The following is a 23,749-nucleotide window of genomic DNA, read 5'->3' on the forward strand; positions in this document are numbered from 1 at the left end:
TAAGAACAATTAGCATTCAGTGTTATGTTTTTACAAAAAACCCACAAAACTACTACCATCCATATTAATTGATGTACTACTGGCCTGAGACTCCATAACACCATGTAAGCCTTACACTCAAATTTTCAAAGTGAACTACATGCCTAAAATAAGCGCATGGGTGACCAGCCTCACCATTTAGGGATAATTTAATGATACCTGATGTGCAGCTTGTGGTAGTTTGCTCACTCGGGCTAATAGAAATTTTATTTTTTAAAAAGCATTCAAGATCATTCTGTATGATAAAAATATGGCAGTGAGCTGAGCCATAATACACTGACTCCTTAGCCTGGCAGGGTGCCAGGGTAGCTGTGATATTATGGCAGGCTATATGCTGTTGTCACAGAAGAGCAGAAAGTGGCTGGCAGAACTTCAGTGGAGCTGGAATGAAAACTGTAAAAACTAGCTTAAAATTAGTTATGTAATTAATCTTTTTGTTGTTTGGGCATTTAGCACATACGTTTAGCTCATCTAAACGAGAATGTATTTGACATTCTATTTTTAAAATGGCCAAACTGATAATTTAAAAGCAAATTGAAAATAATCCCCATGGCTGGAGCTTGCACACCAATTTGCTTCTAAGAGCAGATTTTATAGTGCAAGTTACAAACTCCCTGAAGACAGGAGTTGCTGACTATACACTAACAGCTCAAACTGGTAGTTGAATCAATTGCTATTAACTAAGTGTTATTAGCTATGTTTTGGAATTAAAAGAATTGATTTTCTTCTCATACTGGTGTAAATCAAGAGTAACTCTGCTGAAGTAAATGTTGCTGGAGAATGGAGAATCAGGTCCATCATCTTTGAAAGGAGCTTTTGGGGGGGGGGGTGAGAGAGGGGGCTTAAAAGCCTGCTGATTTTCTAAAGCCATTTATGCTTGATTCACTCAAAGAGAAATTAAATGGTTCAGATTTGCAAGCACAATTGCACAAACAGCAATGAGAGAAGGTAGGCATTAACAGACTAATAAAACAGAACGCTGGGCAAATCTGAAGATTTGATAGCTGAATATTTGTGTAACTAATCTTCTCCTTTTGCTTAGTTTTCTGGTGGGAAATTGACCCAGATCCTCAAAGGTACTTAGGCTCCTAACTTCCATGGAAATAAATGGAATTTCAGGGCCTAAATACCTTTGAGGATCTGGGCCATTGTTTCTAGTCTCATGATCCAGTTCTTATAAATAATCACCAACACCAAATAATGTTACATGGATATACAAAACTCACCAAATCTAGTACAATGGGAACAACAAAAGAGAACCTACAGATGTGGAAAAACAATGTAGAGCTGATTTCTTAGCTGATTCACAGTTCTAGTCTCTTGTTTTGGGCCTTGGTGACAAGGACTGGTCCTCCAGATCTAAAGATCATCAACTTCTTACATCCCCATTTATTTACATAAACAGTGCAAAGGGATTCAGAGATTGGTGGCCTCATCTATTCCTATGAATTTGCAAGAGAAAGATTTTTAAGACCAGAGGGGACCATTAGATCATCTAGTCTGATCTTCTGACTATGACAGGCCATTAAATTTCAGCTGGTTACCTTTTTAATGAGCCCAATTTGTCTGACAAAAGTATATCATCCAGAAAGGCATCCAGTCTTGATTTGGAGACATCAGATATGAAAAAAAATATCCACTCATTCCCATGGTAATTTGTTCCAGTGGTTAATCATTTTCGCTGTTAAAAATGTGTGCCTTATTTCTAGTTTGAATTTTTCTGGTTTCAGTTTCCAGGCATTGGTTTTTGTTAAGCCTGTCTCCACTAGCTAAGATCCTGTTTGTATCCAGTATTTTCTGCGCATGAAGGTACTTATAGTGCACGTTTCTTTTACACGGTAAAGGCAAAGCAGTGGGACAAGAAACAGTTCTGGACCTAAGTTGTTTCTGAGTTTGCTTCACAAGCTGTAACCGAAATAGCTCAAAAGTAGTCTTGAAGGGTCTGTAAATAAGAGTTTCCCCTCTTACCAAGAACTGCTTATTTGTTAAGACTAGCCTGAGGATAGTCTCCTCTTATCTCTTTAGTTAAAGTGATTGCTGGGTTCAGTTTAGGACAGCAGATCATGAGTGCTTATTTTGTTCCAATGCTTGCGAGGGCTGAGCCCCAGAACCTCTAGGCTTGGCAGTTCATAGCCCCGGCACCTCTGGGCATGGCATGTCACTTATGAAATTTTAAAAATTGCTTAAACCCCAGCACCTCTTTCATTACAAATTAAGCTCTGCAGATAACCTCTAAGACCAACAATTCATGGTCAGACAAGAGACAGTTCTTCATGATTCGTCTCAGCAATCAGTAAAGTATATTGGTCACCAGCATCCACCGCTCAAAACAGTCAGTTATGGGTTTTATACAAGGGGCACTGTCAACTTGAAATCTTGTCAGTTTAGAAAAGAAAAGTAGTTTCAGATAGTGCACCTGGCCCTCTCTCTTCCTCCCAATTTTTTGTTTTACAATCACATTTGTCTGCTTTAAAAAAAAAATTGTTAACTCCACCGCTGGTTTGAAACATCACTTTCTCATAAAATACTCCTCTGATCTAAGGCTACATTATTTTCTTTGATGAAGTCAATGGAGTCACACTGATTTACAATGGCTATTCAATCTGACCGTATTCTTTTTTATATTGTGGTAGTACCCAAAAGTACGAATCAGAATCAGGGCCCCATGGCACTAGGTGCTGTACATAGAAATATACATTCCCTGCCCCAAGAATCTTTAACAAATGGTATAGTTTCTTTTGGTACTCCTCAGTGGGATTGGAGGATAGTGGCCTGTAGAATGTGGTGTTGGAGAGTTGCCTGGCAGCCTCCTGTTCATAATCTGACCTGTTCATCATGACCATCTGCTCAAGAAACAACCTGCTATATCACAGGACCAAACCTACACAGACACACCTTTAGAGCCTCAACCAGGGGTATTCTGTCTGCTACCCAAGATCCATAAAACTGGAAATCCTGGATGCCCCATCATCTCAGGCATTGGCACTCGTACAGCAGGATTATCATAGAATCATAGAATATCAGGGTTGGACCTCAGGAGGTCATCTAGTCCAACCCCCTGCTCAAAGCAGGACCATTGCCCCAGATCCCTAAATGACCCCCTCAAGGATTGAACTCACAAGCTTGGGTTTAGCAGGCCAATGCTCAAACCACTGAGCTAACCCTCCTCCCCTGTCTATTTGGACTCTCTCCTCAGACCCTATGCTACCAGCACTCCGAGCTATCTTTGAGACACCACCAACTTCCTGAGGAAACTACAATGCATTGGTGATCTTCCTGGAAACACCATCCTGGCCACCATGGATGTAGAAGCTCTTTATACCAATATGCCACACGAGGAGACTACAAGCCATCAGGAACAGTATCCCTGATGAGGCCATGGCACACCGGGTGGCTGAGCTTTGTGACTTTGTCCTCACCCACAACCATTTCAGATTTGAGGATAACTTATACTTTCAAGTCAGCAACACTGCTATGGGTACCCGCATGGCCACACAGTATGCCAACATTTTTATGGCTGACTTAGAACAACGCTTCCTCAGCTCTGATCCCCTAGCGCCCCTCCTCTACTTACGCTACATTGATGACATCTTCAATATGAACCCACGGGAAGGAGGCCCTTGAGGAATTCCACCATGATTTCAACAATTTCCACCCCATCAACCTCAGCCTGGACCAGTCCACACAAGGGATCCACTTCCTGGACACAACAGTGCAAATAAGTGATGGTCACATAAACACCACCCTATACCACAAACCTACTGACCGCTATACTTATCTACATGCCTCCAGCTTCCATCTAGGACACATCACACGATCAATTATCTTCAGCCAAGGCCTAAGATACAACCAAATTTATTCCAATCCCTCATACAAGCACCTACAAGATCTTTATCAAGCATTCCTAAAACTACAAAACCCACCTGGGGAAGTGAGGAAACAGATTGACAGAATGAGACAGGTACCCAGAAGTCACCTACCACAGGACAGGCCCAACAAGGAAAACAACAGAACACCACTGGCCATCATGTACAGCCCCCAGCTAAAACCTCTCCAGCACATCATCAACAATCTACAGCCTATCCTGGAAAACGATCCTTCACTCTCACAGACCTTGGGAGGCAGGCCAGTCCTCGCTTAAAGACAGTCCCCCCCAACCTGAAGAAAGTACTCACCAGCAACTACATACCACATCACAGAAACACTAACCCTGGAACCCATCCCTGTAACAAACCCCGTTGCCTACTCTGTCCCCATATCTACTCTAGCAACACCATCAGAGGACCCAGCCACATGAGCCACACCATCAGGGGCTCATTCACCTGCACATCTACTAATGTGATATATGCCATAATGTGCCAGCAATGCCCCTCTGCCAGGTGCATTGGCCAAACCCCACAGTCTCTACATAAAAGAATAAATGGACACAAATCAGACATCAGGAATGGTAACATACAAAAGCCAGTAGGAGAACACTTCAATCTCCCTGGACATTCAATAACAGGTTTAAAAGTAGCCATCCTTCAACAAAAAAACTTCAAAAACAGACTTCAAAGAGAAACTGCAGAGCTAGAATTCATTTGCAAATGTAACACCATTAATTTGGGCTTGAATAGGGACTGGGAATGGCTGGCTCACTACAAAAGCAATTTTCCCTGTCTTGGTATTGACACCTCCTCATCAATTATTGGGAGTGAACCACATCCACCTGACTGAACTGGTCTTGTTAACACTGGTTCTCCACCTGTAGGTAACTCCCTTCTCGTCATGTGTCAGTATATTTATGCCTGCATCTGTAATTTTCACTCCATGCATCTGAAGAATTGGGATTTTTTACCCACGAAAGCTTATGCCCAAATCTGTTAGTCTTTAAGGTGCCACCAGATTTCTTTTTGTTTTTGTGGATACAGACTAACACAGCTACCCCTCTGATATAAATGTTCAATTGCTCTTTGAATCTTGATAAGTTTTTGGCCTCAATGACATCTTGTGGTAATGAGTTCCCCAGTCTAATTACACATCATGTGAAAGTAATTCCTTTCATCACTTTTGACTTTGTCATCTTTTAACTTCATTGAATATACACTTTTGTATTATGAGATAGGGAACTTCTATGTTCCTTATATAGCTTCTCTAGACCATCCATTTATTTTCTTTTTTATAGATATAAAAATTATGATGTCTCCTCTTCTTCATCTACTGATGAAAAGTGCTATGTAGGAATTAGGTATTATTATTACTTGGAGGTAAACAATTCCAATCTTTTCAACTTCTCTTCACATGGGTTTTGTAGGCCCTTGATCATCATTGCCCTTCTCCAAACCACCTTTAATTCTGCAATATCCTTTTTAAGATGGGGTCACTTGTACTGCACATGATATTTCAGATGAGGCTGCACTATTGATTTATAAAGGCATAACATTCTCTGTATTATTCTCCAGACCATTCCTTATGTAACTTAACATAGTTTTCTGTTTTTGATTGCAATGTATTGACCTGCCTACAATATCATGGTTAATTTAGAACCCTGTGAAGTGTATGATTGGTTTACAGCAGTGGTTCCCAAACTTGTTCCGCCGCTTGTGCAGGGAAAGCCCCTGGCGGGCTGGGTCAGTTTGTTTACCTGCCGCGTCCGCAGGTTCGGCCGATCGCGGCTCCCAGTGGCCACGGTTCACTGCTCCAGGCCAATGGGAGCTGCTGGAAGAAGCGGCCAGTACGTCCCTCGGCACGCGCCACTTCCAGAGGCTCCCATTGGCCTGGAGCAGTGAACCGTGGCCACTGGGAGCCGCGATTGGCCGAACCTGCGGATGCGGCAGGTAAACAAACCGGCCCGGCTCACCAGGGGCTTTCCCTGCACAAGCAGCAGAACAAGTTTGGGAACCAAGTTTGGTTTACAGTTTTCCCTCCAGTGTGCATTACTTTGCATTTATCAATATAGAACTTCATTTGGCATTTTTTTCCTATTTACCTAGCTAGTTTAGGTCTTTTCTGAAGCTCCCCACAGTGTACGCTGATCCTGACTAACCTAAATAATTGTGTTATCTGCAGATTTTGGCATTTCACTCACATGCCTTTCCACATAATTAACATGTTAAACATGAGATGTAGTACAGAATCTTGATGCACCCTGCTGTTAATATTTTGCCATTTTGAAAACTGACCACTTAATTCTTTGTTTTCTGTATAGTCAGTTTTTGATTGGTGACACTACTTTCTCTCTTCACCCCCTGACTGCTTAGCTTCTTTAGTAGCCTCTTATGTGGGAACTTGTCAAAGGCCTTTTGGAACACCTAATAAGTTAGGTCAGCCAGTTTTCCTTTAGCCACTATTTTATTGAATTAAATACATGGTCAGCCATGTTTAAAGAATTCTAAGAGATCAGTGACACACAGATTTCTTTTGCAGAAACTGAAAAACTTTCGTATTATGATCTTCTTGGTGTTTTGTTTATTTTGTTCTTAATTATTCTTTCAACCAGTTTGCCAGGTGTGGATGTAAGGCTACAGTCTTTGTTAAATATAGATACAGCACTTGCTACCTTCCCATCATCTCGAACAGTGGCTGTTTTTAATGAGAGATTGTATATTTTTGTTAGAAGCCAGCTTCTTCTTACTTAAGCTCCTTCAGAACTTTTGAATGTACCGTCTGGGCCTGTTGACTTATGGTTTTTTAAATGATTAATTTGTTTCGGCACCTCTTCTGACACCTCAGTCTCAGAATATCTCATCTGTGTTACCAGAAAAATCACTGAATCAGCACAAAGGTATTTGGCACCTGGATGATTCTTATAATTAAGATACATTGGAGTAAATCAGTGGACCCAGGACTCACACTTAAACCCATGTAGTGTATTGGTGCTGTGTTAGCTCACTAGGCTGACATACAACATGAAGGAATACCATTTGCATCAGGCACTGCTGCTGGATTTTCTGATAATATCTGTGCCTCTGTTTATATAGGTGTTGCCCTTTGCTTTTGAACATATAAAATGAAGCATATTTAAATAGAAGTAGTCAAACAGGTTTTTCAATGAAATTTTTGATTTGAGGGAGCCTCCCAAACTCAATTTAGCAAAATTGTCAACAGGAAAGAAATGATTCCACAAAGGGGATGAGCAGGACTAGATAAAATGGTGGTAAACTGTGCCCCTCCCCCCCCAAACAATGGATAGTCTATATTAATGCACCCACCATTTCTATCTCCAGAAGTCATGCAACAAGGAGAGATTTCCTGAAAGTCACAGATGTAAACAAGGCCGTAAAGATCACCCGCTCCTAAGACATTCATCTGGTCACCACATTGCTTCTCACTGTCAAATGGAGAAAAATCTTGAATGTGATTCTAAAAGCCCTTAAGACTGGAAATTATGTTTTGAAATGGATTTTTTTTTAAAGTTTGGGGTATGTGTTTAGTTTGAGCCTCTGTTATGGTGTTTTTAAAAATGTTTCCATGCAGCTTGCAGGCTTTTCACGTTGTGACTGTTCCTTTTAATTTCCATTTAACTAGCTTCCTCATTTTTGAGTAGTTTCCATTTTTGAAGTTAAACAATACAGTGGTGGGTCTCTTTGGTATTTCACCCCTCCCCACAATCTGGCTGCTAAATTTAATTACATTATGGTCACTATTATGAAGTGCTTAGCTATATTCAACTCTTGGACCAGATCCTGTGCTTCACTTAGGACTAAATCAAGAATTGCCTCTTCCCTTGTGGGTTCTAGGACTAGCTACTCCAAGAAGTAGTCATTAATGGGAGTCCAGAAATTTTACCTCTGCATCCCATCTTGAGGTAATATGTTCCCAGTCAATGTGGGGATATTTGAAATCGCCATTATTGAGCTCTGTTTTTGTAGCCTCTGTACTCTCACGGAGCATTTCACAGTCACCATCAACATCCTGGTCACGTGGTCCATAGCATGTTCCTAGTGCTATACGCTTATTGTTCAAGCATGGAATTTCTATTCATAGAGATTATGATACAGTTTGATTCATTTAAGATTTTTACTATATTTGACTATGCTTTCTTTTACTTGTAGCACCACTGCCACACCAGCACAACCCACTGTTACTCCTATATATTTTGTACCCTGGTATTATCATGTCCCATTGATTATCATTGTTCACCAAGTTTCTGTCATATTTATTATATCAATATCCTCATTTAGTACGAGGCATCCAAGTTCACCCATCTTAGTATTTAAGCTAACAACATTTGTGTATAAACACTTGTGCATGCTGTCAATATGCGGTTGTGTGCCTTCATGTGATGTAATTGAATAGGACTCTTTCATTAGATTGTTTCTCTTCAGTTCCTACCTGTACTTTATCAACTTCTGTCCTCTTCACTTCACTAGGATATTGAGACTCCCCTTTAATAAATCTTCCCATAAGGGATGTTTCTGTCTGAATGGTATGCTCCTCTGCACTGGTCAGCTTTCCCCCAGTCCTTAGTTTAAAGGCTCCTCTATCACCTTTTTCATTTTACATGCCAGCCACCTGGTTCCATTTTGGTTTAGATGGAGCCATCCTTCCTGCATGGGCTGCTCCTTTCCCAAAAGGTTCCCCAGTTCCTAAAAAACCTCAGCCCCTCCTACAAATACCATTGTCTCATTCATGCATTGAGCCCCAGCAGTTCTGCCAGTCTAACAGGCCCTGCTCATAGAAATGGAAGTCTTTCAGAGAACGCTACCAAAATAGCATACACTTACACCAGCTTTGCTCAGCTTCTCATCATGAAGAGTGCACTATACTCACAAATATTACAATATAGCATACTGTAGGACACTATATCAGTATGATTCTCCTTAAACCTGTAAAGGATTGGGGCCTACCTTATAGTACCCTCTTAGGGTTGCCAATTTTCTACTTGCACAAAAAGAACACCCATGCCCTGCCCCTCCTCCGAGGCACTGCCCCCTCTCACTCCACCCCCTTCCCTTTGTTGCGCACTCTCTCTACCCTCACTCACTCATTTTCACTGGGCTGGCTTAGGGGGTTGGGGTGCGGGAGGGGGTGAGGGCTCCAGCTGGGGGTTCAGGCTCCGGGGGGGGGCTGGGGATGAGGGGATTGGGATGCAGGATGGGGCTCTGGGCTGTAGGGGTGGAGCCAAGGGGTTCAGGAGGGGACTCTGGGCTGGGGTAGGGTGTTGGGGGGGGGTGAGGGCTCCAGCTGTGGGTGCAGGCTCTGGGGTGGGGCTGGGGATGAGGGGTTGGAGGGTGGGAGTGGGATCAGGACTCAGGCAGGGGGTTGGGACACAGGAGGGGGTCAGGGGCGCAGGCTCTGGGCCGTGCTTATCTCAGGCAGCTCCTGGAAGCAGTGGCATGTCCCCACTCCAGCTCCTACGTGGAGGCACAGTCAGGCAGCTCTGCATGCTCCCCTGTCTGCAGGTGCTGCCCCTGCAGCTCCCAGGCAACGGGAGCTGCAGAGCTGACGCTTGTGGTGGGGGCAGCGCGTAGAGCCCCCTGCTGCCCCTATGTGTATGAGCCGGACAGGGGACATGCTGCTGCTTCCAGGAGCTGCGTGGAGCCACAGCAGGCAGGGAGCCTGCCTTAGCCCTGCTGCTCTGCCAACTGGACTTTAAATGGCCCGGTAAGCAGTGCTGGCCGAAGCTGCCAGGGTCTCTTTTTGACCTGTCATTTTGGTCAAAAACTGGACACCTGGCAACTCTACACCCTTTTCCAGCTAGGCCTGGGCTTCTGACCATTGAGCCGGCTCCCTCCCTGGGGAAATTCTGCCTGGAGCCCTCTCACAGAATCCAAGGTAGTTTCTAGCCATACTAATTGCTGTAGGTTTTATTTCAAACCTTCTTAATGAAATCAGGACCAAAGCTTCATAGCTTCTCCCCTCAAAGTTTGTCCAGGTTACATTCCTTTCCCTGATTCTGTCCCTTACCCCACAAGTTCATCAACCCAAAAGTTCCTGCCTTCCCTCCTAGCCTTTGTGATAACATGACTGTCTCCCTTCTGGCCATCTGTTTTTTGAAGCCACTCCTCCCATCAGTTGCTCAAGCCACTGGTAGGTATTGCCATCCCCTTCTATTTCCTGCTTCTCCTTTTATGAGGATAAGCCAATTAAGTTTGCAGGTCTTTTCCCAGGAGCAGCAGGTGGGGCTAAATAGCCAGCCAGCCAGCTAGCTGCAGGCCTCTGACCCCAGAGGAATGGAACCCCTTATGTCTTCACAAAAGCCCATGTGGTTATTGGCAAATGTGATGCTAAGGCTTAAAGAGACAGCTGCATTTTGTGAGATGGAAAGATGGGAATGGCAAGTGTTTGTTCACTCATAAACAAGTTAGGGATAATTCTCAAAGAGGTGCATGGATGGTAATACCCACAAATCATGTTATTATTAATGTGGTGTTCTGAATGCAGCTCCTCTTGTACCACTTTTGAAATATACTCTGTAAGGTGTATCTAACAATGAACCAAGCAATGGCTGGTTTACTGCATCCAATGGCTCTGATAGGATCTCTACTCACAGCATGCAGATCAGGTGATGAGAGAGATTCCTTTTCATGAGGGAAGTTGCGGCACTTGAGATAATGTAAGAAAAAAAGTAGAAAATAATGAAAAAACAGAATCTTCGCTATTTTAAAAGCTGGGCATTTTTTCTTCCCCCTTTGAAATAACATCTTTCATTTTCTCTTCTAGACTCTATGAGAATGTCTACACTGCAATGTAAGGCTGGACTCAGAGTCAGACTTGAGCCCAACTCCCCCTTCTGTCTACACATAAATCTCTCAGGCTCAGACTTAGGGTCCTAGGACCCTGCAGGTGTGGAGGGTTCAAACCTGATTCAAGCTGGGACCCAGGGTTGGAGCCCTATAGCTTTGCAGTATAGTTGCAGCCTCCCTGGCTCAGGTACAGGGGGTCTGCCAAAAGTGGGCCCATGGGCCAACTTCCTGTGTCCTCTTTCCCAAGAATTGCAACCAACTTCAGGGAAATGGAAGCAACACCCTTTGGTATAGTGCAGCAGCTCAGTGAGTCACTGTGACCCCTTCCATTGCCTTCTGACTGCCAAACTGCAAACGTACCACCAGAGAGCCTTCCTTGTTTACAATGGAGACTGACCAGAAGAAGTCTTTTGCAAAGCATGTCGGTTCATGGTTGCAGGAGCACCCAGATTATGGCAAATTTCTGGTACGAAGCCAGCAAAACAGTAGATTTTAGTAAGAGCACCAGGAATGATCACGCATACCAGTAAATAAATAGTGATTAAGTTGAAACTGGTGACCAGTGCAGGGAGCAGTTTAAGCAGCTTCAGGGATCAGAACCTCACCTCAGGCAACTCGCTGATATCATATCTGTTTTAGAAGGAGTTTAACCTGGTCCTGGGTACTATGCTGAGCATGGAGCCAACAGTGGTGCATGGTGACCTGGTCAGCTGGGGTGGCAACCTGCAGTCTATGTAGGGGGAATCCATAGCTGTAGCAAGTGTCATAAGCAGAGTCAGCCATGTCTGTGTCCTCCTGCTCCTCTTCCTCCACTGCCTCCTCCTCCTCCTCTAGCATAAGCTCAGTTAGGTGCCTTTAATTGGTCAAAAAATGCCACTGAAATGTCCACCAGTGTCACACAGAAGCTCTGCCCATTTACTGACACAGGAGTGAAAGTGAAAACAAGAGAAGTTCTTCAAAAGGTGCCTCCTCCGTGTTGCTGGCTCCAGTAGCTGGGAGCAAGCAGACCAAAATGACAGCTTGGCTGTCTATGTTGGTGAGCTGTTCAAACTTCCTGTAACGTGCAGGGTGGACAGTCAGATTTTCCCACCGTGTACCATGGGCAAAGGACTAGAGCAGCAGCATTCAGGAAGATGCTAGGGAGCCTGAGATATGATTGGCTTGACTCAGGTCTGTGTACTGCGATGTGGATGCGGGTTTGAGCCTGGGTTAGAAAGTTTTAACAGTCAGTGCAGATGCTCATGTCCTGAGTTCTCTAACCCAGGGTCAGCTGACTTGAGTCCCACTAACCATGTGTAGTGGGAGATATATAGAATTGTATATGTACACTGTATATGTCCTAGATATAAATACAGTCTGTTTTATTATGATCTATTTTTATGCATTAAAGTCCTGCTTCTGTTGGTCGACCGCAAATCCCAGAAAGCTCCTGAGAAGAAAACTTAGCTACTGTAAGAGAAAATGTACATCTGGAGGACTATTCACTATTATACAAAAGCTCTTGGAAGTACTAAACTTTATTTTCTTTTTGCATTGTGTTGCTGTTGTTGTACCTGTACTAATTTGCATATGAAATACCAGAGACTGGGCCTGCTATCAAAAGTACAAAGCCAGTAGAATTAATGATTATCTGGGAGTACAGAAAATGGTGAAGGAAGTGTGGCGGCAATCAGAAAATAGGAAAGGCATTGCTGGCCAGAGCAGTGCATCAGAAACACTTAACCGGTATGGCTTGTTGAAACTTCAGTCATTTTACAGCCGTTTTCTGTTGTCCTTTGGCAAACATCCCTCAGGCTTTATATGCAGTAAAAAGTTGGTTTTTAAAATGCTTTGCCATTTTAAAATATGTGTTACTTGCTTGCAGTTGCTCACAAAAGCAGTGCAGTATGTACACATTCTTCTGCTAGGGATGGGCCTGAATGAAAACCCTGGATTCTGCTGAATTCTGGGGACGTTCAGGTCTGGGTTTGGATCAAGATCTGAACTTTGCTGAGAGCCATCTCTACTTCTGCCTTGAAGTGAGTGAGCACCTGAAAGGCATCAGCCTGCAGAAACTAAATACTGAAGCTTTGTAAAAATAGCACTTTACCCACTCTCCCTTGTTATGTCCCTTGTGCCTTCTTGTGCTTAAATTATGCCCCTTAGGAGAAATCCAAAGCTGTGTGAAGGATTTTCTTTTTTGTAGAGAGCAGAGTTAAAGTTAACTTGTATACACAATAGAAACACAGGGAAACAATCATTGCTACATTTTGAGAGGCTTTTAAAAAATGTGAATGCAGAAATTTCCATTCCCATTTGGGATTATGTAGGTTATTCATTGTTATTGTTCCCCCTTCCCATATCTTTCTGTGATTTCAGTGATAGGCATAGGTAAGTGACTGTTTAATGAAATGGCAAAGGTGCTGACTGGTTACCAAAAATATCTAGACACTTAATAAATTCTAACCTGCCCTCAGCAATGCTGAGCAGTAAAGGAGAAAAGAAGGGCACAACATAAACAGGGAACAATGTACAGCATTTACAAAAGCCTACCTAGGAAGAATGGTCCATGCAGACTCTCATTTAAGAGAAAGATTACTAGCTTTATTTAGTTGAGGGAGTTGGAGGCTGCTTAGGCCCTAAGAGAAAGCCCTGTCTGAGATGTGTTGACAAGAACTGATTATTTTCACAGCTGATTAAAATTACGATGTTTGAAGGTGAAGGGAAAAGGATATACAAAGGCAAGGGGGAATCCTGAATGTTCTGAAAGCTTTATATCCCTAATCACACCTATGGAGAGGAACTCCAGGGGGAAAATGGTGGAAAAACAGATGTAATCCAGAAACAGTTGTAACTGTAACAGACCAGGCAATACAGGAAAGGATTCTCCATGTGGGGGTGCAATCCTATGTACCTCTATGGTATGCTGTGTTGCAGGAGTCTCAAACTTCATTGCACTGCAACCTCCTTCTGGCAACAAAGTTACTACATGACCCTGGAGGGGAGGAGGGGACAGAGCCCCAGCTGCCCCAGATGGGGGGAGAAGGGGCCAGAGCCCGAACCGCACCACCCTGGGTAGGAGGAGAGGGTGCCGGACCCTGAGCTCCACCACCCTGGGTGGGGGTGGAGCTCGGGCTTCAGCTTCAGCCCCAGGTCCCAGCAAGTCTAATGCTGGCCATGGCGATCCCATTAAAATTGGGTCACAAACCACTTTGGGGTCCTGACGCACAGTTTGAGACCCACTGCTGGTATATCAGAAAGATGAAGGTATAGAATACCCTATAATCCTAGTCACCACATAGCAGCATCTCCCATGCCCAAATGGCTATATCCACTCTACTGTCCAGCAATCCACTGGCAGACCCAAGAGCCACTCTCCAAAAGCTATTTTCCTGTTAGTGAACTCTGAGCATGCTCACTTGAGTCCATCTTTTGTTACTATGTGTGAGCACCTTCTGTATATTGTCACGGAGTAGTGTGGTCTCATGCTTTGTGGTACTTTGGGGAATTGTTGGTAAGGTTCTGACACTAAGCGCAGTGGGAAGAGTCTGAAAAATGTGCAGTCCAAAAGCCCTGACTGCCTTTTATAGTTGATGTGTCTTGGCTGTTTCTGGGCCGACAGACGCCTAATTGAACAGTTCTGACTCCATTCAGTAGAGGGTAGTGGTGCATGCATACACACTGGTCAATTCATTTTGTGTGTCACGAGCCACGTGGACCAGGAGTCTTTAGTCAGGTAAATATTCATGTGGGTAAGAATTGGATTAATTGCGATTCTCAACCTGCTTTACAAAAATAGTATCAGTTTGCACCAGTGCTGGGCTTTCTAAAACGAAGAAGAGAAGCAGCAAGTAAGAGCACAACTGTCATGTATGTGAATGGAGGCTTCAGGCAGATTGTCAATAAATAATGAGAACATGAGAGGCAGCAGTATGAAGCCTGAGGAAAGGCCAGTTTTTGGAGATAAAGAAACGTACCAGATAAAACACCAGTCATGACAACAAAGCTAGAGTAGACTTTGGCTTGGTCACACAGCAGTCTGACAGTGTCATAGTGCCAAGTAAATTTGTTCATACTAGCCTGCCCATCATGGCATTACTATCTGAATAAAAATAATACAAGTAATATTGAATGCTATTCCTTAAGTACATGTGTGGATGCTAAAGCTCTCCCCACCACTAATATCTAGGGGCTTTCACTTTCATCAAGTGTCCCATTCTCCTTCAGAAAGAATCAAAGCCAGAGTAAGAAGGAAATGTCATGAGAACTCCATCTCTGCCACTATTTGCTTTTGGCGCTCACCAACTTGGCAAGAATAAGGCTTGTTTAAGGGCCTGATCCAGCTTCCATGGAAAATTTCCGTTCCTTCAGTGAGAGTTGGGCTTGGCCTTTAATGTTTCTCTGATTGTTTTATGCTAGGCTGCCCAATGTTCAGGCTTAGTGTAATTTGTTCAATAGCACAGCTGATGTGTTACTAGTACATGCTACAGAAAGTAAACATACTGTTCCTTCTCTAATGTATATCAGCTGCTGTTTCTCTACCAAGCAGATTTCAAGTGTTATAGCTTTTGAACTGGTCATTTTTGGGGCTTTAACATCAACTGAGGTCCTGAATGAGTCTCATAATTAAAGATCCCATGCTACTGTTTGCCACATATATGTGCATATTTTGCATGGGTGTACATCTAACACAGAGCCTGATTCTGATCTCATTTACACTGGTTTAAATCAGGAGTAACACCATTTAAATTAATGGATGTAGATAGGTGTAAAACTAGTGAGAACATAATCAGACCTACATACGATACATACACAGATACACAGGTGGAGTAAGATTATTGGACTACATTTGCTGTGTAACATCTTTGTGTGATCCTTCAACCACTTTTCCTCTCTTGGCAAGCACAAAACGAGATACCTGCATACCAGATACATGTGGGGTGCTGTCATTGATCCAGACTAGGAGCCAGCTGCAGTACATGGCAGCAGCTTCACATAAGGGAAGTTGGGGAAGGTAATCAATAATATTACAAAGAATGGTCACAAACAAAAAAATATTTCTCTCCTTCCTTTAATCTCCTCTTCTCATGTTTCTTTTTTTCCTCAAGTGGTAGTGGTGCTGAATACTAATAAGGTAGTACTTGGTGCAGCTCCAGCTGCCATTTGGAGTTCATTCAGGTTCTGAATAGCCTAAGTGAATTTGTGCCAATAAAGTGGAAGTTTTTCTAACCCACTACAACTGGTTAATTTCTTGATACCATCAGGACAAGGAGTTGAAGCAGGAGTGTAGGATATTCTAAATAAGCACAGAACATGTGGTAAGAAATGAGCATATTTTTTGTCAGGATAATCTGTTTGCAATATAATGCAATTTATCTTCACATACTAAAAGGAAAAGAAGACAATCACAGAACATTAACACTATAAATTAGGAAACAAGAAACTGGTTTGGTGACAGAGCAAGTTGGGTTGCTATTGCAAATGTCATTGTCAAGCATTGAAATAGTGTCTCAAAGATTAGTGTGGAGCAGAGGGAGGGACATTTTAATTGGCACTGCTACAGGAGTATTTCAGAATCTGGATCAAATTAGGCTCTCATTTATCTCCAGGCAATGCCCATGGAGTCAATAGACTGAATTTTTGAAAGGACAGAATTTCCCCATCTTACAGTACCTGTGTGACCTGCTAGATCAGCCTCATTCACTACCAAAATAAAATGCTACATGGTACCAGCTTTAATGCTGTGCCATGCCATTATACAGAAGGTGCTTAGGGATCAGAGATTTATATTAACAAATGGGAAATAAAAAGTTACCCATAGGCAGCAAAATGAGAATGACTTTGTTTGTTTTTTCAGTTCAATATTATAAATCAACTAACACTGCAAGAGCAATGGAAAGGTCATTTCATGTTGACTTCTGATATTGAAAATCTCTGTGGGAGGCTGCAGAATGAAAATTACATCTACATCATGGGCCAATTCCTGTCCCCCTTTCTCAGGGAAATTCCCACTGAAACGAATGGGAGTTATGCTTGAGTATGGCATGGAGGACTGGGCCCTAGCTGATCCATTCTAAAGATCTAGACACTTAATAAATAATCTAGACACTTACTAACTTGTAACCTGCCCTCAGCAATGCTGAGCCGTAAAGGAGAAAAGAAGGGCACAACATAAACAGCCAGATCTAGTAACAGCCAGTGTTTCTTGCTTTACAGCTTTATTAATAAAGTGGAGTCAATTGGCCAACTTCCGCTCTGTTATATCTGGAGTCACTCTGCAGGGTGACGGGAAATATAATTTACACCTTGCTCCTTACTGCAGACATGCAGCATAAACACTGCTTCATGATTGCAAACTACGAAAAAAAAATACATTCAGTGTTGCCTATTCATAATCTTTTATCATGAGTCTCATAATATTTGATGTTAAAGTCTTAGCTACTGGAATCAGGTTATTACCTCAGATCCCAGCTTTTTTAAAAAAAACTCATTTCTAGTTCTCATGGCTGTGGAGAGCAGCTTGAAAACATGAACCCTAAATAAGCCAGCACTAGAAGGCAAATGAAAAGAACCCCAATTTTTTAAATACCATGTTTTTTGGAGTCTGACTCATAAGTTTTGAGCACTAGGGGCTGGCAATACTGTTTGTTTACTTTAATTTTGATTAGAAACAGGTTTTTATTTTTATTTAAAGGTGTCATTACATCTCTATCAAAGATTATGCCTGCCATAAGTGGAAGCAATTCAGGCATCATGTGCGGCCATCTGGTCAGGAAATTCCTGGACTAAGACACTCTGGATAAGTCTTTCAGACCCAAGACCTCCCTTTTTGACTCCATGCCTGTGGCACGTTAACTCCATGGCCAAATTAATCCTTCCTGTAATTCCATTAACTTCACTGGAGCTACACTATTGATGAAAATGCCTCCTAGTTATTTGGGGTGAGCCCCAAATAGGGCATAAATGTTTTCCTTTGCATGAGCTGCCTCTTATCCTGCATACATGGAAGAAGTGTCCTGAATTTGGCCCTAAAACCTTTTGTTGATCTACAAGCCATGTCTCCCACTAGTTTCAAGTGATAGTCTTGATCATTATAGACTTATGCTGATCCAAACATAATTGCATTACAACAGCTGGTGGAAACATTGCATGTGGTCTGGACCCCCAGTTCCAGGGACTACCCTTATTCCATTTTGGGAGCTGCTTAAAATGGTCAGTTTACTGCCACCTTTGCTTGAAGCAGTTGCCCTCTTGAAAGCTACTACAGGTTTTATCCGACAGAATGCTCAGCTGAACATTAAAAGCTCTCCTGCACTGTTGTCTCACGTCAGTTCAATAGTGTAGCTATTCTCCTACTAATCTAGCTACTAGATTAAAAAAGACAATTTATATGCTGTGCTACCATTTAGGGAGCAGTTCTATTATTCTGAAATTATCTATACCCCATGTTACCAAATTCATCACTTCCTTCATAATAAGGACATCTTGATACAGAGAAAACTATGAACTCTTTTTTCCATTGTTATAGGATTGTAAAATTTTGTTGTAATGTTCAAAGGTTGTTTGTATATAAATCCACACCCTATTTTTCCTATGTGTGACTGTAAAATATAATGTTGCATATATATAAGCCCAGATATTAAAAAAAAACAGTGAAACTGAGTGGTTATAAAAGTGAAAGAGTCATAGGGATTAACACACAGTTCAGCTGATGCACCTCATTCATTTTTAGTGCTTATGCTTACAGGGGGCTAAGTTCAGCAGCGATGAGGTGCAAGTTAAGCATACACTATATGTTACTCAGAAAATGCATGTGAGCACCAGTGTTAAAGCAGGAAACTTGCACTGATTTGCTGTTTATTAAAGGTGCAAGATGGTTAACTTACACACTGAAGTCAAGGGATGTACAAAACTGGAAAAGCAATGAGCAAAAAGGTACATTTTAAGAAGAGGGCCTACTTTGCACACCCACCCAATGCCAAATCATTGGCAGTTACACAACTTATATCTATGTTATGGCCACTGCTGAATTTGGCCCATGTGATGACTGGTGTGTGAGCTTGTTGCCTTCCTGCTTATTGCTTCCTGTTCCTGTTTGTTTCCTGCTCCCTGAACTCAGTGTTCCAGTTCCTGGTGGTGTGTGTGCACGTTTTGTTTTTTGAGATTATTGTTCTGGGGTGCACCTGAGCGTAACACCCACAAATGTCCATGGGAGTTTGCTTGTTTGTCTCTCTTGATTTGGCCCAGAGTGTAATTATACTTAAATTGTAAGCTCTTTGCAGGCAGGGACTGTCTTTTAGTTCTGTCTTTGTACAGCACCTAGCACAATTGGGTCCTGGTCCATGATTGAGGCTCCCAAGCACTTCCACAATATAAATAATAATAGCGGAGTCCCTCAAACATCTGAGACTATCACTTAAGGCTTCACTAGCAACTCCCCTGATTGCAGAAGCATTTAAACCCATTTCTAGAAAAAACATTGCTTCTGCCAAATTGCATTGTGGTTTTGTTGTTTGTAAAACATCCATTAGGAGCTTTGGGTTGAGTCCACTTGAGTAATTTAGTGTGGAGCAAAATCCAAACTTCATTGCACTACACCTCTTCCATTTGTCTGTATTTTGAGTTGAAGTGAAAAAAAATGCTCAGTTTGTGAAAATCAATGTAAGTTCCAGGTAAATTAGTAATTTTTTTTAGGTTTTGTGATTAATTCATAGCCTCTACTCAGATGTTTGCTGCAACCTATTACTCACTTCTAAATGTGATTTAAAAGCATCTTGAGTAAATGACTAAGCTCTAAATGAGGACAGAGATGCTGAGTGAATTTGTCAACTGTTGAAGAATATTCTTTATTTCTGAGCGCCACTGTCCTGAGGCACAGTCTAGTTCAACCACTGCTTTGAGAGAATTATTGAAATTCAGTGAATCTCCACCATTAACTTTACTCAGGGGAGTCAGTTCTTGCAGAGATTCTTGGTATTCTTCCCCCCTCCCCCCCTTTTTTTTTTAATTAGTTAGTATGCCTTAAAACCAATGGAAATTCATAAAGCATGGCTAATACTGATGATGTAATAAACTCTCTACTAGCCCTGCAAGCAAAGATTCCCCACACGGTACAAGGGATTCATGACTTCTTCAGCAGGAAAAAGAAATTTTTGGTTGAAAGAAGCTCAGCCCTGGGCTTCAAGCTGAGCATCAGTTTGAAACTGCCCCTGTGTTTCTCATGGTGGCAGGGATAACACCACAGTCAATTTGGATTCCATGCAGGAGATGGTTTCTTGGTCCTGTGGGAGCTGCTTGCTAAAACTGTGCCATCAAATTGATTGAGGGTTGATTGCTTTACCTCTACGGGAGTTAAATCAATCTCTGACTATTGCCAAATAAACCTGCCAGGGACTGATTTATCTATGCAGTAAGATCCCTGAAAAACAAGTTTTTTTGCTTTTGGAATGAAAAATAAAATCAACAGGCAAGTGTTGCCAAAAATATATAAAGTGAGGATAGTGCCCCCGCTACTTTTTCAAATCACAGAAGCCAAACACTGTGTTTATACTATAAATGGGACAGATAGCCCCTTCCCATGGGAAATCTGAGATTGCCTTTGCAGAGATTCTCCCACATCATTTCTTTGAGAGAGGGGATGGCTGCCCCTCTGCAGAAAGAGCAAGTCATGGTTTTCCCAAGGGATCAGTGAAAGTTCAGAGGCCTTGTATTACCACAACAGCTCTGGACCCAGCCATCCACACCCCAGCTGAATGAAGCCCTGCTAACAAGGATTTCCCTTAGCCTTAGGTAACCCCCTTAAAGAGCTCCTCACACATGAGGGGTTATATGGAAAAAATAATGCTGTCCCAGATGTAATTCCACACATTTGGGAGGAGTCCCCAGCTAGAGGGGAGATAGAAGAACAAGAGCACAAACTGAGGTAAGCATTCCTTTATCTGAACACCCACTCATTTTCTTGTATCTGGCTGTTAGGCTCCAATGACACCTAGCTGACACAGGAAAGCCCCAGTCTAAGCTAATTTGCATCTTCTTCCCCTCAGCCATAAGTCCTTGAGGTTCTGAGAGGTAGGATGTGTCATTTTTAACAAACACAGTGTTGAAACTTACCTCAGAATAAGGTTGCCTACTTTTCCCACTGACATCTACAGAGAGTGAGTTTTGACCCTGTAATGCAGCATCTGCCCCACACAGGATTGAAAGGGGTTAAGGTGGCCAGGCAGGCCAATTAATTCCACTGGGTGCACCTAGAGGAGCAGCGGGGAGCATGCCACTAATTAGGAGTAGGTTCAGCTGGGCAGGAACAGGCGGGACCAATATAAAGCCCAGGAGCGGTAGTAACGGAAAAGCAGGCTTCAATAATTCCCTGAGTAGAGAGGCTGGTAACGGGGGAGAATCAGATGAGAAGGAAGAAGCCCAGGCAACAGCAGTAAAGGAGTCAGACCATGTAGAGAATTTAGCTGCTTGTTATAGAGTCCCTAGGTTGGATGCTAGTGTGGAGTATGGGCCTGGGTTCCCCTACTAGCCACTGGGAAATGGCAAGGGTGTTAGAAATACCAGCTAGATAGCAGGTCTAGAAGGATTTTGAGTTCCCCTGAAAGGCTAGAGGGCTGAGTCATGAAGAGGAGACTTAAGATCTGAGAGTGAGTGTGGCTGCAGAGTGAGACTGGATGGGGGAAAATACCACTGGAGGCAGAGCACAAGCCTGGTGGAGTGAATTTCCAGGATAGCCAGCAGGAAGCACTGCTAGCCGTGAGCGTAGCCTGTGACAGACCCATCCTAGCCTAGTTGCTGTTACTTCCTGGCAATGATAGGCTCCACAGGGTTAGGTTAGAACCATCCATAATTGAACAAATGCTGAAATTGCCACATACATTCCTTCAATAGTACTGATTATATTTCTAACTATATTGCATATCTAAAGATGGACTTTTGTTGGTTTGGAACGCTAACTATAAAACTGATAAACATTAGTTTTCTGGCAGTAGCTAACAGAAGCTTAGTTTAATGCTGTTGGCTGTAATTAATATCGTATGTGTTGGGCTGGACTCTTGTCTGAATCAAGCCTTTCCTAACTATGTATTTAGGATGGTGCATAAGTGTGGGATTAACATTCACTTCCATTATCCAGACATAACATATATTAACGCCTGGGATGTCTTGCACATGATGGCATGGCACACATTTGTGATTGCTGATTCTATCCACCATTGCTGAACAGGACTATCTAGCAGGAAGCTAGCCCTAAATGTATACAAAATTGCTTCAGGCCACAAAGTTATTTAGCTAGTATATTTTGGTCTGAGGTTTTACTAGCAGCACTGTAGTAAAGTTGAGGAGGCACTATTGATGTTCTACACCTTTATTTTTTGGTATTCAATATTTCAGAAATTTGCCCTTTGAGCAGAATTTTCTCATTCAGAACTGAAAGATGACTTTTTGGGGAGCTGGCCATGTTGCTGTTTGACATCTTGGGCTATGTGAGCATGGAATAAAAGTAAATCCTTAAAGCCCATTAACACAACAATAGCTTAACTAAATCTTTAGATTTCAGACTTTTCATGATGGAGGTATGACACTTTCTCATGGCTTCCAGGACTGTGAGAGACCTTGTTTCTCTTTCGCTGAGGCAGGAGGGTAACTTTCTGGTGCTAAACTGGGTGTCAGCTCCCTGTCACCCAAGTCTATTAGCCACCCAAACAATCTCCTCAGAAGCTCTGCTAGCCTTTACTCTGCTTTGCAGGTAACACTTGGTGTACCTCAGTTCCCCAGCACCTCAGAAGCACCTCCCTGTAGTGTCCAGTCCTTGTCACTGGACACTCACAGTGATTATCAAGTCAGCTATTTCTAAAGACCCAGTGTACACACTTGCTTGATTCAATTGAGGATGCACACTTACTTAACATAAAGGCACTGAGATAAATTCATAATAAAGAGTAAATTTATTAACAAAGAACAGAGATTCAAAGATGTAGTGAGCAAGGATAATGAGAAGCAAAAGATAACATCGTTCTACAAAACTAGGTCTTAATGCTAGCAAGTTACTCTTATCTAAAGTAGTTTCTCATTTGAAACCTTTTATGTGGTGCTTGCAGGTTTTCACTCGTACCATGATCCAGATTTTTCATGATTCCCCTACACTCTGCAAGGGGATTTCTCAGAAATGGATAACAAAGGGTTTCTTTCCCCCTTCTTATAGCCCAGTAAACCTTTGAAATCTATTCTTTTGATGTGTACTCCTGGATAAGACCCTTCCCGCCCCACCCCCATGCTGCCTTCACGTTTTCCCCTCCCCTGGTTAATTTGTTCTTCCTGTTTACGTCACTTGCAGATGTAACTCCTATTCTATTTGGCTCACAATACTTAATTTACATTAGAGACAGGGATAGCTGAATAGAGGTGCTTTCGTCTGCCATAAGACCTGTTTGTCCACTCTGCCTTGTTATAGACTTGAAAGCATAATATCAATAGGTATACATAATTCCTCATATAGTATTAATACCTATATTTCACAGTGATATAATGACCAGTCTGTCACTTGCTTTCATTTGATTTGATATCTTCACAGATAAATACTATGACAGCAATGCGTTAGGTGTAGTGAGTTTGTCAGTCCTGATGAGTTGCTGGTGCAGAGTAGTGAACCGCCATTGGGCCTCGAGTCACAGGAGGGCATGTGCCTTTGATATATTGGGGGAAATTTAACTTAGAAATAATATCAGTACTGCACTGCAAAGAGTTCAGGCAGTAATTCAGAGCCTTTGAATCCTAATGCCCAACCCATCAGACCCAGAGGGACCTGCCTAGGGCACCAATCTCAATTACTTCCTCTCCCATATGGGGAACAGCAACAGCTGGAAGGGGCTTTCATAGTTTGCTGACAACACCCCCTACTCAATTTAAGATTTAGTCTGGATTCCCCACACCTTACCTTTAGTTTCTATATTGCCATCGTTTATTAGTCTCCCTTCACCTCACCCCTTTTCAACCATTGCAAACCCTCAGCTTCTTTCTTCCTGATCATTATTCTGCTTGCCTCCTTCCCCTATCCATTTCTCTTTGCC

At 42.6% G+C, this 23,749-nt stretch overlaps 1 long non-coding RNA gene across 1 annotated transcript in view; it reads right to left on the minus strand.

Moving 5' to 3' along the window:
* The window catches only part of LOC122465476, a 51,263-nt gene extending 30,351 nt beyond the window's left edge, over positions 1-20,912 (minus strand). The window contains exon 1 of the long non-coding RNA XR_006290374.1: positions 20,796-20,912. This is a non-coding gene — a long non-coding RNA (uncharacterized LOC122465476). The remainder of the gene's footprint in view (positions 1-20,795) is intronic.
* Positions 20,913-23,749: the final 2,837 nt, after the last annotated feature.

Source organism: Chelonia mydas, chromosome 4, assembly GCF_015237465.2.
Source record: "Chelonia mydas isolate rCheMyd1 chromosome 4, rCheMyd1.pri.v2, whole genome shotgun sequence".
NCBI classification, from domain to species: Eukaryota; Metazoa; Chordata; order Testudines; family Cheloniidae; genus Chelonia; species Chelonia mydas.